The sequence below is a fragment of the Megalobrama amblycephala genome, linkage group LG14 (genome assembly GCF_018812025.1).
Source record: "Megalobrama amblycephala isolate DHTTF-2021 linkage group LG14, ASM1881202v1, whole genome shotgun sequence".
NCBI lineage: Eukaryota > Metazoa > Chordata > Actinopteri > Cypriniformes > Xenocyprididae > Megalobrama > Megalobrama amblycephala.
In genome coordinates this window covers 21,571,877-21,583,984 of record NC_063057.1, presented here as the reverse complement: position 1 = coordinate 21,583,984, position 12,108 = coordinate 21,571,877, and the positions used below count along the sequence as shown (strand labels likewise).

The 12,108-nt window shown below is 42.1% G+C and overlaps 1 pseudogene; it reads left to right on the top strand.

The window, feature by feature from the left end:
- The window catches only part of LOC125246011, a 186,686-nt pseudogene extending 178,583 nt beyond the window's left edge, over positions 1–8,103 (top strand).
- Positions 8,104–12,108: the final 4,005 nt, after the last annotated feature.

The window sequence follows — 12,108 nt, the reverse complement described above, 5'->3', positions numbered from 1 at the left end:
AACCGCAATCATGGGTAAGACTGCCGACCTGACTGCTGTCCAGAAGGCCATCATTGACACCCTCAAGCGAGAGGGTAAGACACAGAAAGAAATTTCTGAACGAATAGACTGTTCCCAGAGTGCTGTATCAAGGCACCTCAGTGGGAAGTCTGTGGGAAGGAAAAAGTGTGGCAAAAAACGCTGCACAACGAGAAGAGGTGACCGGACCCTGAGGAAGATTGTGGAGAAGGACCGATTCCAGACCTTGGGGGACCTGCGGAAGCAGTGGACTCTGGAGTACAAACATCCAGAGCCACCGTGCACAGGCGTGTGCAGGAAATGGGCTACAGGTGCCGCATTCCCCAGGTCAAGCCACTTTTGAACCAGAAACAGCGGCAGAAGCGCCTGACCTGGGCTACAGAGAAGCAGCACTGGACTGTTGCTCAGTGGTCCAAAGTACTTCGGAAATCAAGGTGCCAGAGTCTGGAGGAAGACTGGGGAGAAGGAAATGCCAAAATGCCTGAAGTCCAGTGTCAAGTACCCACAGTCAGTGATGGTCTGGGGTGCCATGTCAGCTGCTGGTGTTGGTCCACTGTGTTTTATCAAGGGCAGGGTCAATGCAGCTAGCTATCAGGAGATTTTGGAGCACTTCATGCTTCCATCTGCTGAAAAGCTTTATGGAGATGAAGATTTTGTTTTTCAGCACGACCTGGCACCTGCTCACCTTGCCAAAACCACTGGTAAATGGTTTACTGACCATGGTATTACTGTGCTCAATTGGCCTGCCAACTCTCCTGACCTGAACCCCATAGAGAATCTGTGGGATATTGTGAAGAGAAAGTTGAGAGACGCAAGACCCAACACTCTGGATGAGCTTAAGGCCGCTATCGAAGCATCCTGGGCCTCCATAACACCTCAGCAGTGCCACAGGCTGATTGCCTCCATGCCACGCCGCATTGAAGCAGTCATTTCTGCAAAAGGATTCCCGACCAAGTATTGAGTGCATAACTGAACATAATTATTTGAAGGTTGACTTTTTTTGTATTAAAAACACTTTTCTTTTATTGGTTGGATGAAATATGCTAATTTTTTGAGATAGGAATTTTGGGTTTTCATGAGCTGTATGCCAAAATCATCAGTATTAAAACAATAAAAGACCTGAAATATTTCAGTTGGTGTGCAATGAATCTAAAATATATGAAAGTTTAATTTTTATCATTACATTATGGAAAATAATGAACTTTTATCACAATATGCTAATTTTTTGAGAAAGACCTGTATGTGCCATTGTCAACTCACCCTGACCACACCACATCAATTTGGTCACAACAGATTGAATTATTCTCTTCTGTGTTTATTCAGAACGGTTAGATCATTAATAAAGCCAGTTTTGTTAAGTTATTCTTACAGACAATTTTTGTTATTCTTTTTTTTGCAAGCATATTTGAGAAGAATTGGAGGAGCTGATGACACAGACATGGTGAAAAAATCAATGTCTGCGTAAGTATTTTCATTGTCATTGCATTATCTTTTTTTTTTTTTTGCTTCTCATCGGACAGACAGCAGGGCTGCGTTCAGCCCCGACAAAACGTTGCAAAACGTTTTTTAAACGGAAACGGTGGCGCGTTGAACACCCTGTTGTGATGACGCAAGCGTTGCAACTATGGCAACTGAGAAGGCCATTCTTTGTGTTCTTTTTGAAGAATTTTCGGAGCCTGATTAAGTCGATATAAATACATGTTTAATACTGCGAAGTACCCTCGATGTTACAGCCACTGCCCTTGCCGTCCAGAATAAAAGAGAGAACATCTCAATCGAGTGAAGGGATTTGTGGAATCTTCTAATTATTTTGATACAACACTTGCCTTGCATTTCAGGATGAAAAGACAAACATTTCAGGTGAAGGATAATCCACTTCTTACCTCCAAGACTGTGTTATGATCTATATTATTTTATTGTTTAATAGGCTTATCATTATTGCTGATCACTGTTGTTGTGCTTTTGATATTGTAATTTTTACCATTATATAATCAGAGGAGTATAGAAAAATTTATTAAGGTGTAACTTCACAATACAACAGCAAAATATATAAGTAAAGTATTTTTATGTTACATTAATACCCAGTGTGCGAGCTATCTCTTTAATACCACGTGGTTTGCCGCTGATTGGGCTGACATTTCTGACACGCCCACCAAACAAGAGAAAACGCATCTCAAACCCGTTGCACACCGTTTCCAGGAAACGTGTCGTTCAACCTGGAAAACGTAGCAAAACGTTGCGCACCAGTGTGAGCTTGAACGTGCCCCAGTTGTATTTTCCCGGGCATAGTTGTCAGAAGTCGTCAGCCAGCTGCAGGCTTCACCCTACTCGCGGAGGCCCAACTACACGCTCAGACCTGCACTCCCAGAACTATCATTTTTTTCAGACAGTGCCACCTGCTGTTCGGATGAACTTTTTTTTTTTTTGTAGCGTGTGTAACCGTAATTTCCAACATTATAAAACTGCTAGCAAGTAGCAACATCGGACAAGTGAGTAAGGTTATTAATTTTTTTAAAGTGATTCCTGAAAATTACCAGGTTTTATGGCATAAATCAATGTGACATCTTATTACACCAACAAACGAATAGACTGTTTTAGTATATAATGTTAGTTTAGATAGATAGTTCGACAAAATAAGCCGTGAATTGTGTTCTCCCCAGTTATTTTCAAATGCGTGGTGCGTAACCTATTATTGCTAGCTTAGTCAGTGTTTGATTTGATTAAAATTAGTGTCGAAAGATAGCATTATTTTATAATATTTACAGCCTGCTCTTATTTTCTGTGTTATTGTACCATTCTGGGATACTTAATGTTTTCTAACAAAATAAAAAACATTAAAGTAAAAATAAAATGTATAATATATTATACAATTATTATGTCTAACATATTTTAGTACTATGTAGGTCTGCTGTACGTATAGCTGTATTAACTACTATTATTTCATACTAATATTACTAGCCTACTACATTTACTATTAGTAGTAGTAGTATGTGTAGGAAAAATAATATTGCACATTCTTTTTATTGTACTTTACAAATCTCAAAGTACTACCACAGACAATAACAGTGTAACAATTAGGAATAAGTTCTGTAATAATTACAAATACGATCTTTGGAATAAAATGCGGCCTTGAGTTTATTTTCATCAAAATATCAAGTAATCTGCATAGAATTGACAATATGAGCTCTGTTGGGTTGTCTAAAGGCGGGCGTACACGGTGCGATTTTTGCTGTCGTACGAATTCGCATGCGATTTTTTTCAATCGTGTGGAAATCGTGTATGCTCGCATGGTCGCGGCTCGTATCATGTGTGAGGAATTACGAGCCGAGCAGAGTGCCTTACGAGCACTTCCCGACCTCACGATTATTTTTAAACATGTCAAAAAAGTTCGGGAGCTATCGGTTTGAATTCGTGACATGTGTGCGGTTGAACGAGCCGATTTTTCAATCTATTTGAAGTTAACCAATCAGGAGCTAAGAAAAACCACAGAAGAAGAAGATAGAGATGAAGATGACAGCGCCATGGTGAATTTGAAAAGGAGAATAAACTCGCTGAATTTTGGGCGAGCGCTGTATGATGTGTCAAGCAGTGTAGGCTATACATGACAGGGTCGTCTGAGATGATATTTTATAGCGGATCGCCCAAGAGCTACAGTTATCAAGTTAAAAAATAAATTATGCTTGATACGACTCATGATCCGCTCTTGACCACGACATGAAATTTCACTGTACTGTACGTGTTGGTAGCCATTAAAGAAAATATATTTAGTTTCATATTCATGTTTAAATATGCCTATATTTTTTTATTTCATCTATTTGATTAAGACAAGTGAACAATACATCATATATGCGCAATAGCCTACATCTGGAAACATGGAGTGGGTCAGACATGATTTTTAATCACTTCATTAAGTTTTGTTTTGTAGAAAGCCTTTCTTTAACGTGAATTTCGTTTTGTAAAAATTGTATCTTAATTTTAATCAATGTTTCATCAACCAGTTGCCTGGATTTAATAAATAAGAAGCAAATATATTCATGGATGCGCGAGCGCTATCACTTGCACTTGATCTGGAGCGCGACTAGGCTAAATGAACTGAAACTATAGGCTGTTTGCCTCACAGACACGAGAAAAATAGGCTATCTATAGAAAGCTTGAAATGTCTTCTTTTAAACGAAGTAATTCAAAACGAAAATAAATGGGCTACTCTCTGATTATGTAGGCCTAATCCAAATGAAATGTGCATTCTGCACATCCACTGCGGAGATGAGAGTCAGCAATGTCAACTTCATCTTTGCAGCCGTCACTGATTTAGAAACATTATATTATTAAAAAACAATTAAAATATCTACTTGCTGTTTTTTTGTCAAATTCATAATCGTTTCTTTTGCTGGTTCTTTATGGCAAGCTATGTGTGCACTTGAGTGCTATATAAATTCTAATTAAAATAGTTTATTCTCTCCAGTATTTAAGAAATTGAATGTGAATAATCAACTAATCAATGTGATTAGTCAACTAATGGCTTGAAAAACTAGTCGATGAGAAAAAAAAATGATTTCACATGTGCCTATTTTCTATCCAGCATGTCACAAAGGGTATTCTGATTTGAGCTCGCGCTCCGCTCGCATGCTCTCTCTCTCTCTCGCTTCGGAAATCGGCAGGTCTAAAAATCGTGTCGTATATCACCTCGTCCGCGCGATTTTCAGATAAACTCACTCGTGTTGTGTGCGTGGACATACGATCTCCCGACCATCAGAATTCGCACCGTGTACGCCCGCCTTAAATAATTTGTGTGCGACTTGTGTATTTTTTCTCAGATGGATATTACAATTCAAACGGGGGGGTCTATGCCAGATCTAAATCCTTTTTGTGATGCCTCAGTTTTCCAACCAACACGGTTGGCAAAAGTGCAAACTCATCTGCAGGCACATTTCAATAGATCGGTCCAGCATGAAGGTAATATTTGCAAGTGTACATCTTATTATACTGAAAAATAGTAAGACAAACTTCAAGTGCAATCTTATACTGCTGTTTTTCAGAATTTACAATACACAGATGTGGACGCCTCTGCAGAAGTCAACCACATGATCACTGCCTCTACTGCAAATCGACAATTTTAAGAAAACCTGATTTTATTAAACATTTAGGACTCTGCAAACAAAAACACCAACCACCAACCCCTCACACTAAAGCCACCACAACTTCTGCCACGACTCTCCCCATTAGTCACGTGCCTCCCTCCGCTGCCACGACTCTGCCAACCACTTCTGGCATTTCTAGGCCCTTCAAAAAATGGTCGAAAAAAACCAAAGCAACTAAAGAAATGTCCCAAATGTGATTTGATATGCCACAATAAAAATTTAAAAAGACATTTAGAACGCAAACACACGCCAAAAATGACAGACATTACTTCCTCATCCCATCTTGACAGTGAGTGCATAGACCCCCAGAATGGTGTCTATATGGTCGGCAAAAGTATTCATGGAGCTTCTAATCCACTCCATGTGCAAATTAAAATATGGAGTTGGCTTGGAGAAGTGGACTGCTGTCATACCAGTGTGTTCACCTCCGGTCAGTTTCATACTGCAAAACCTTTTTAACCTCACCTTCACTCACAGAAGAAAGTTTAAAAGAAATGGTTAAAAGCAAGTGGTTTGGGCAGGACAAAATAAAACAGTGTGTCGATCGTCAAAAACTAGCCCAAGAAGAAAATGCACCACTGTCAGTTGAATCCAAGATTGGAGTCCCACCAACAAAAAGATTCATATCGGTCTATGAGCCTAATATATCATATTATAGTAGGCTGGGCAGAATCATGGTGTCATATGACAACAAGAAGAATATATGGCATTGTCCCTGTGCAAAAACCCTGAGGTCATGCACCCATAAATATGTTGCAAAATGGCACCTCTTTCAAGTGCACCCTGAACTCTTCCGAAAGGTTCGGAGCACTGAAAGCGCTGAAGAATTTCAGGCAACAGCGATGTAGGAAAGTGATGAAAGTGAGACTTACCCTCCAAAGAATGTTTCTAAAGTAAAGAGCATGGTAGAATATATCCTAAAGAATAAAAAGCTACCATCTACTATTCCCAATCATTTGAGGCTTTCTTCAGTCTCTAAGGAATTTCCACAACACCTAATCCCTGATGAGACAATGTGCTACCACTGCTCAGACCGCACATTGCTCAGTGATCCTGTCTGCATTACACGTAAAGCGAAAATTCTTACAACTACAGGAATCATCCAAGGTGGATCATTGTTACAGCTTTTATTTTATTTTAATTATGAATAAATACTAAACCATTTTTTGTTTTTGTTATTTTTTTACATTCTGTATTTGCAGATATTTCAACTTACTACAAATTCTGTCCTCTCTGTGGAATGGTGTACCGTTACCAAGAGTGGGGTAACGGTTTACATAATTTCAATGACCATGTCCTGCTTGAACTCTCTCTGCCTCACCATAAGAAACCTGTTGCAGGTAATCATAATCATTTTTTTCCAACAATAGAATTTCTTCATAGTATTGATTTAAATAAGATGTACTGATTATGTGTGGGTTTTTTTTTTATCATAGGTGCATACAGCAGTCAGCAGAGTAGTGGAGTACTTGGAGTTGACTACAGGTGTACAGTTCCCCTCAGCAGATACTGTTCTCCATGGCTATCTCCACTTTGAGGCCCTAACTGACCATGAATATCAGTATTCATGTGTGTCTTGTGGTGACCATCCGCCTGTGGTCATAATGGACCTCCACAAGAAGGTATCCTTTCATCTTTCCGGTAAATTCCTTTTATGGGTATAAGTTGCAGAGAGGTAAGTATGGGGGTAAATTGATGCCAAAACCATTGAAAATGGACAGACTAAAAGTCACAAATGGATATTACAACTTGTAAACACAAAACACAATCTACAAATAGATAAAAAATCTGCAAACAAAGTCCTCATGATCCGCAAATGTAAACAATGTGGAAAGAGTTTCAGTCAAAAAGGAAGCCTTAAAATCCACATGCGAATTCACACTAGAGAAAAGCCTCACACCTGTCAAGAGTGTGGAAAGAGTTTCACTGTAAAAGGAAGTCTTATAAACCACATGAGAACTCACACTAGAGAAAAGCCTCACACCTGTCAAGAGTGTGGAAAGAGTTTCACTGTAAAAGGAAGTCTTATAAACCACATGAGAACTCACACTAGAGAAAAGCCTTACAGCTGTCAAGAGTGTGGAGACAGTTTCACTGCAAAAGGAAGTCTTATAAACCACATGAGAACTCACACTAGAGAAAAGCCTTACACCTGTCAAGAGTGTGGAAAGAGTTTCACTGCAAAAGGAAGTCTTATAAACCACATGAGAACTCACACTAAAGAAAAGCCTTACACCTGTCAAGAGTGTGGACACAGTTTCATTGCAAAAGGAAATCTTATAGTCCACATGAGAATTCACACTGGATCGAGAGTTCATTCACCTGTGAACAATGTGGACAGAGTTTCACACAGAAAGGAAACCTTAAAGTCCACATGAGAACTCACACTGGAGAAAAGCCTTACACCTGCACTCTGTGCGGGAATGGCTTCACACAGGAACAAGGCCTTAGGAAACACATGAATATTCACACTGGAGAGAAGCTATTTACATGTGATCAGTGTGAAAAAAGTTTCAGATTTACAGGTGACCTTAAGTGCCATATGAGGATTCACTCGAAAGAGAACTCTTTTAGAAGTCGTCACTGTGGAAAGAGCAGAGGTGTAAAGAGTATCTGAAAACCACACTTGAGTAAAAGTACATATACCTGACAGCAAAAATGACTCCCATTACAAGTTAAAAGGGACATTCCAATACAACTTGAGTAAAAATCTTGGAGCATCTGTTTTTTGATCTTAATTTTTTTTCATCTGTATTTTACTCATGTTAAATGTAGGCTCAATGACTAGTCCTCGACACCTGAGAGAAATGCCAGTAAAAATAAACAATTGATTTGATTCATGAGAAATGTTTATTTTCTAAAATTAAAATAAAACTGAACACCTCAACATTGCAATAAATCAAGGTTGACACAACAGGCACGATTCGTCAACAGAAAATACGTGTCCTCTACCCTCTTGATGGAGGTCAAATGCAACTAGGAGTACTTTCTTAAGGGTCTTTCTTAAAGACTCCTCGTCCTCCCTGACCTTGCACAGAAGCTGTGTGAGTAGGCTCACTGGGGGAAATGCAAACTTGCATAGACCCCGGGGCTAGCTGTGAGCCAGTGCATCCGTGCCAAGAGTGCCCTTGGTCAGGGAGTAAAACAACTGGCAATGGGCTGTGTCCGGGGGGCAAACAGATCTATCTGAGCAGTCTAAACCACTGCCAAATCAGTTTGACCACCTGGGGATGGAATCTTCATTCTCCTGGAAGTGGAGGCTGCTGTGAGAGCTCGTCGGCTGCACTGTTGAGCGCACCTGGGATGTGAATGGTACAAAACGACCTCAGATACTTCTGTCTCCAAAAGAGAAAATCGCGGGCAAGTTGTGACATGCGACGGGAGCATAGACCGTCCAGGGTGGTTGATTTATGCAACAGTTGCAGTGCTGTCAGAACGGACCAGTACATTCTTGAGTTAACAGCTCTTTTTGTGAGGTTGTGGGCTGTATTCCTCTCCTTCAGGTCGCCCATCTCAGGTCCACCTGGCTCGGCTGCGGGCGGCGCACCGCATCCTGCTGTCTGCCGGGTGGAGGCTGCTGCTTTGCAGTCTTAACAGGGGCGGAGGACAGTGCATACAGGTGCCCTCGGTGATGAGCAGGCGGAGTTACTGCAGGGCAGGATGTGCTTAATAGCCTCTGTCTGCTTCTGCACAGTCAAGAGCTTTACCCAGCAGCACTCGACCATGCAGAAGCAGACATCAGCGAATAGGCCGACCTGTGATACGGGGGACTCCAGGAACTGATATTTATCGGTCTCCTTCATGTCTGCCAGTTTCAAAAGTGGCCTTTGCTTGACCAACTAAAAGTGTCATCACCTTAGTCACCTGGAGAGCGAGGTTGGTGGCGGTGCTCAGCTCCCCCAGAAGCTGTTTATCAAGACTATCCTGGGGCATTTCCATGAGCGTCTTGGCTTGATAGACCTGAAGCAGCGCCATGGCATGCAGGGCAGAGGCTGCCTGTCCACAGGTTCTGTAAGCTTTCTCCGTCAGGTTAAATGAGAATTTATAGGCCTGGGATGGGAGACACGGTTCACCCCTCCAGCCGGCGACTGTCGGACACAATTGCATCGCGACAGTGCGCTCAACTACGTACCCCTTAGCCGCCCCGCCATCCAAGGTGGTGAAGGCAGAGGAGGAACCAGACCGGGTTCGGACGCCATAAGGCATCTTCCATGATCTAGTCACCACCTCATGCACCTCCGGAAAGAAAGGTATCAGGGCGGGATGCTGAGGACCAGCGCGAGTCGCCCCGAGAAACCAATCGTCCTGCCAAGAGGTCTCAGGTCACGGTGGAGGGTTCCACTCAAGCCTGACTGTCGGCCCGGGCAGGCATAGCTGTCAGCTCTGGATCAGACTGGGTCCCAGAGGGAGGCAACGCAGCCGAGTCTTCCTCTCCAGAGGACTCTGGCTCACCTTCCTATGCCGTGATCGACATCTGTTCATCAACAGGTGCACCGAAGGAAACAACTGGTCACTCCACAGAGAGACCAGTATGATCCTCCAGCAGCACCACTGGCTGCTGTGTGGGGTTTAGGGGCCCACGGAGAAGTTCTAGGCGGGCAAGCCCTAAAAGTAATCCTCAGGTCACCATGCCTACACACTGCACTTCCTGGCGTGAACTAGAAAAAAACAGCAGAATAGGGCATAGGGGAGGGGGCTCCCGCCCCCTGAGAACCAAGGAACGAGAATCTAGACCTCAACACTGAGATAGTCATATTCGCACAATGCAAATATGAACTATCCACAAAAGCATGCTGAATGCCAAGGCATGTGATGCAGCGATTGTGACAGTCAGCAGGGAACAGGGAATGACTGCATCCAATAATGCACAGACAGAATGACATCTTGAAAAATAAGCAGTGTCCGTCTGTGAAACTATTTTAGAAGGGAAAAGATAGCTCTTTATGTTGTGCTGAAGCACACAGAGGATCAGCTGCGGTGTGACTGAAGTACACACTGATCGCCTACAGTCAACACACACACAGAGAGGAACCGGCCCAAATCACAAACCAACCAAAACAAAAACGGCTTGCTGTGAAAACAGCAGATTAGAGCTCTGTAAAGCTCATGGGCGCCATTGTAAAGTGCTTTAACACACTTTACTTGTGTAGTGAATTTTGCTCCATTCACCGGTGACGTAGTGATTTTTGATCATGTGTCACTTAAGGTGTGGTTATGAGTGTATCAGATGACCCCTCCCTCCTTTGTAATATGGGGCACCAGTTAAGAATAATATCTTAACAATTTAAGAACACTCCAAAAGAGCTGTTCAATAATTCCGATTTAAAATGGAGGGAGTCGGTCAACTAGTAGAGTCTTTGATCATCAACACAAGGAAGACACAGTTATAATAAAATCAATGAAATTTATTAACAATAGACATGCAAGAGTAAATACCACAACGATTAATAATGAAATAATGAGTATGCACTTCTAAATGATAAAATAATAATCAAAGCAGAATATTGAATTAAATCAAAGAAACAAATAAATGAAGTGAACACAGAATGGATAAATGCAATGCTGTTGGACAATGTAGGATGGAAGAGAATCGTATGGGAATGCTTCTTATGGAAGCCACCTAATGGCCCTGGTAAAATGGTGATAAATAATTGCTTATTTATCATTCAACAAATAATATCCCTATTATTTGTACAAGCTGACCTCAAGTTACTGTTATCTAAACAGGTTAGAAAAACATATGCTGCGTGTATAAACTAATGCCAAGGTCTCTAGAAAAGAGGTTTGGTAAGTTTATATTTAAGTTCCACACAGTCGGGTGATCAATCCGGTAGCAGAGACGTCTTCCACTGATGATGCAGGTTGCGTGCAGTGGGAGGGCACGGAGTTGCGATCCAGTAGTCGTGCCACGCTGGGCTGGAGGATGCTGAACTTCGGTTGCGCCAAGAGGGTCCTTTAGGATGGACTGGGCAGCTGGGTCAGATGAATCTTCACAGGTTCCCTTGCAGGCTGGCTGTGTCGCTGAGGAGCCGTGTGGTACAGTCAATGTCTGCCGATGCAGAGGTTCTTTGCGGAATGGGCTGCGTTGCTGTAGGAGCCATAAGGTTCAGATGAAGTCCCTCAATGCTGGGGCCTTTTTTGCAGCTAGAGAGCAGCTGGAAGCAATGTAAAAGGTTTTGCTTGCGAAAGCTTCACCTTAACCGTCTTGTAGTCTCTTTCCTTGTCAGGTCAGAAACTCAGGATGTGGAGTGTCTGTTAATGTCTCCTTCCCCGTCGAGCTGGAAATGCAGAACAAGGGTGTGTCTTCCCGAGGGACATATTTATCCCTTTCTGATGAGGAGGAGATTGAAATGTGGTGCCTTGCCGGTCCTGGAGTGTGATTGTCCACTGTTATCTGAAGCAGCCCCGGTGTTGCCCACCCTAGTGTGGAACTCATTTGCATAGCATAAAGTACAGTGTTAAAATAGTGTCTTTAACATTTTACCCATGCATTATTTCTTTTCCAAACCTCTTTCAAATTATTTAAGGCATCGTAGGGAACAGATAGACACCAAACACACTATGAAATGGTTAAATTATCATCCATGCATTTGTTTATCTGTGAACAGGTCTGTCCCAAGACCTGTTGTTTTAACAGTCAGTAACCATTAGCATAAACTGTGCTTTGCATGAAGATGGAGTGGATGTGATGCAGTTTAGATCAAATTAAGGCCTCCAAACATAGGTATGAATGGATTTAGATAGATCTCTGTGGCCTCTCTTTATTTCAGTAACGGCTGCTCTATCCAGGGGGTCCTGAAGGAATTTTTATGGCAGTCCTTGCCTAAACTTTAGGAATGAGTTTGGTGGTTAGAGTCAATGTATCGTCCAATGAGATGTCCTCTCCTTGGTTTTGGTGGGTGCAGAAGGTCCCCCTTTCTGCTCTGGAAGAGGTGTCTGGTAGTTGTCCCAA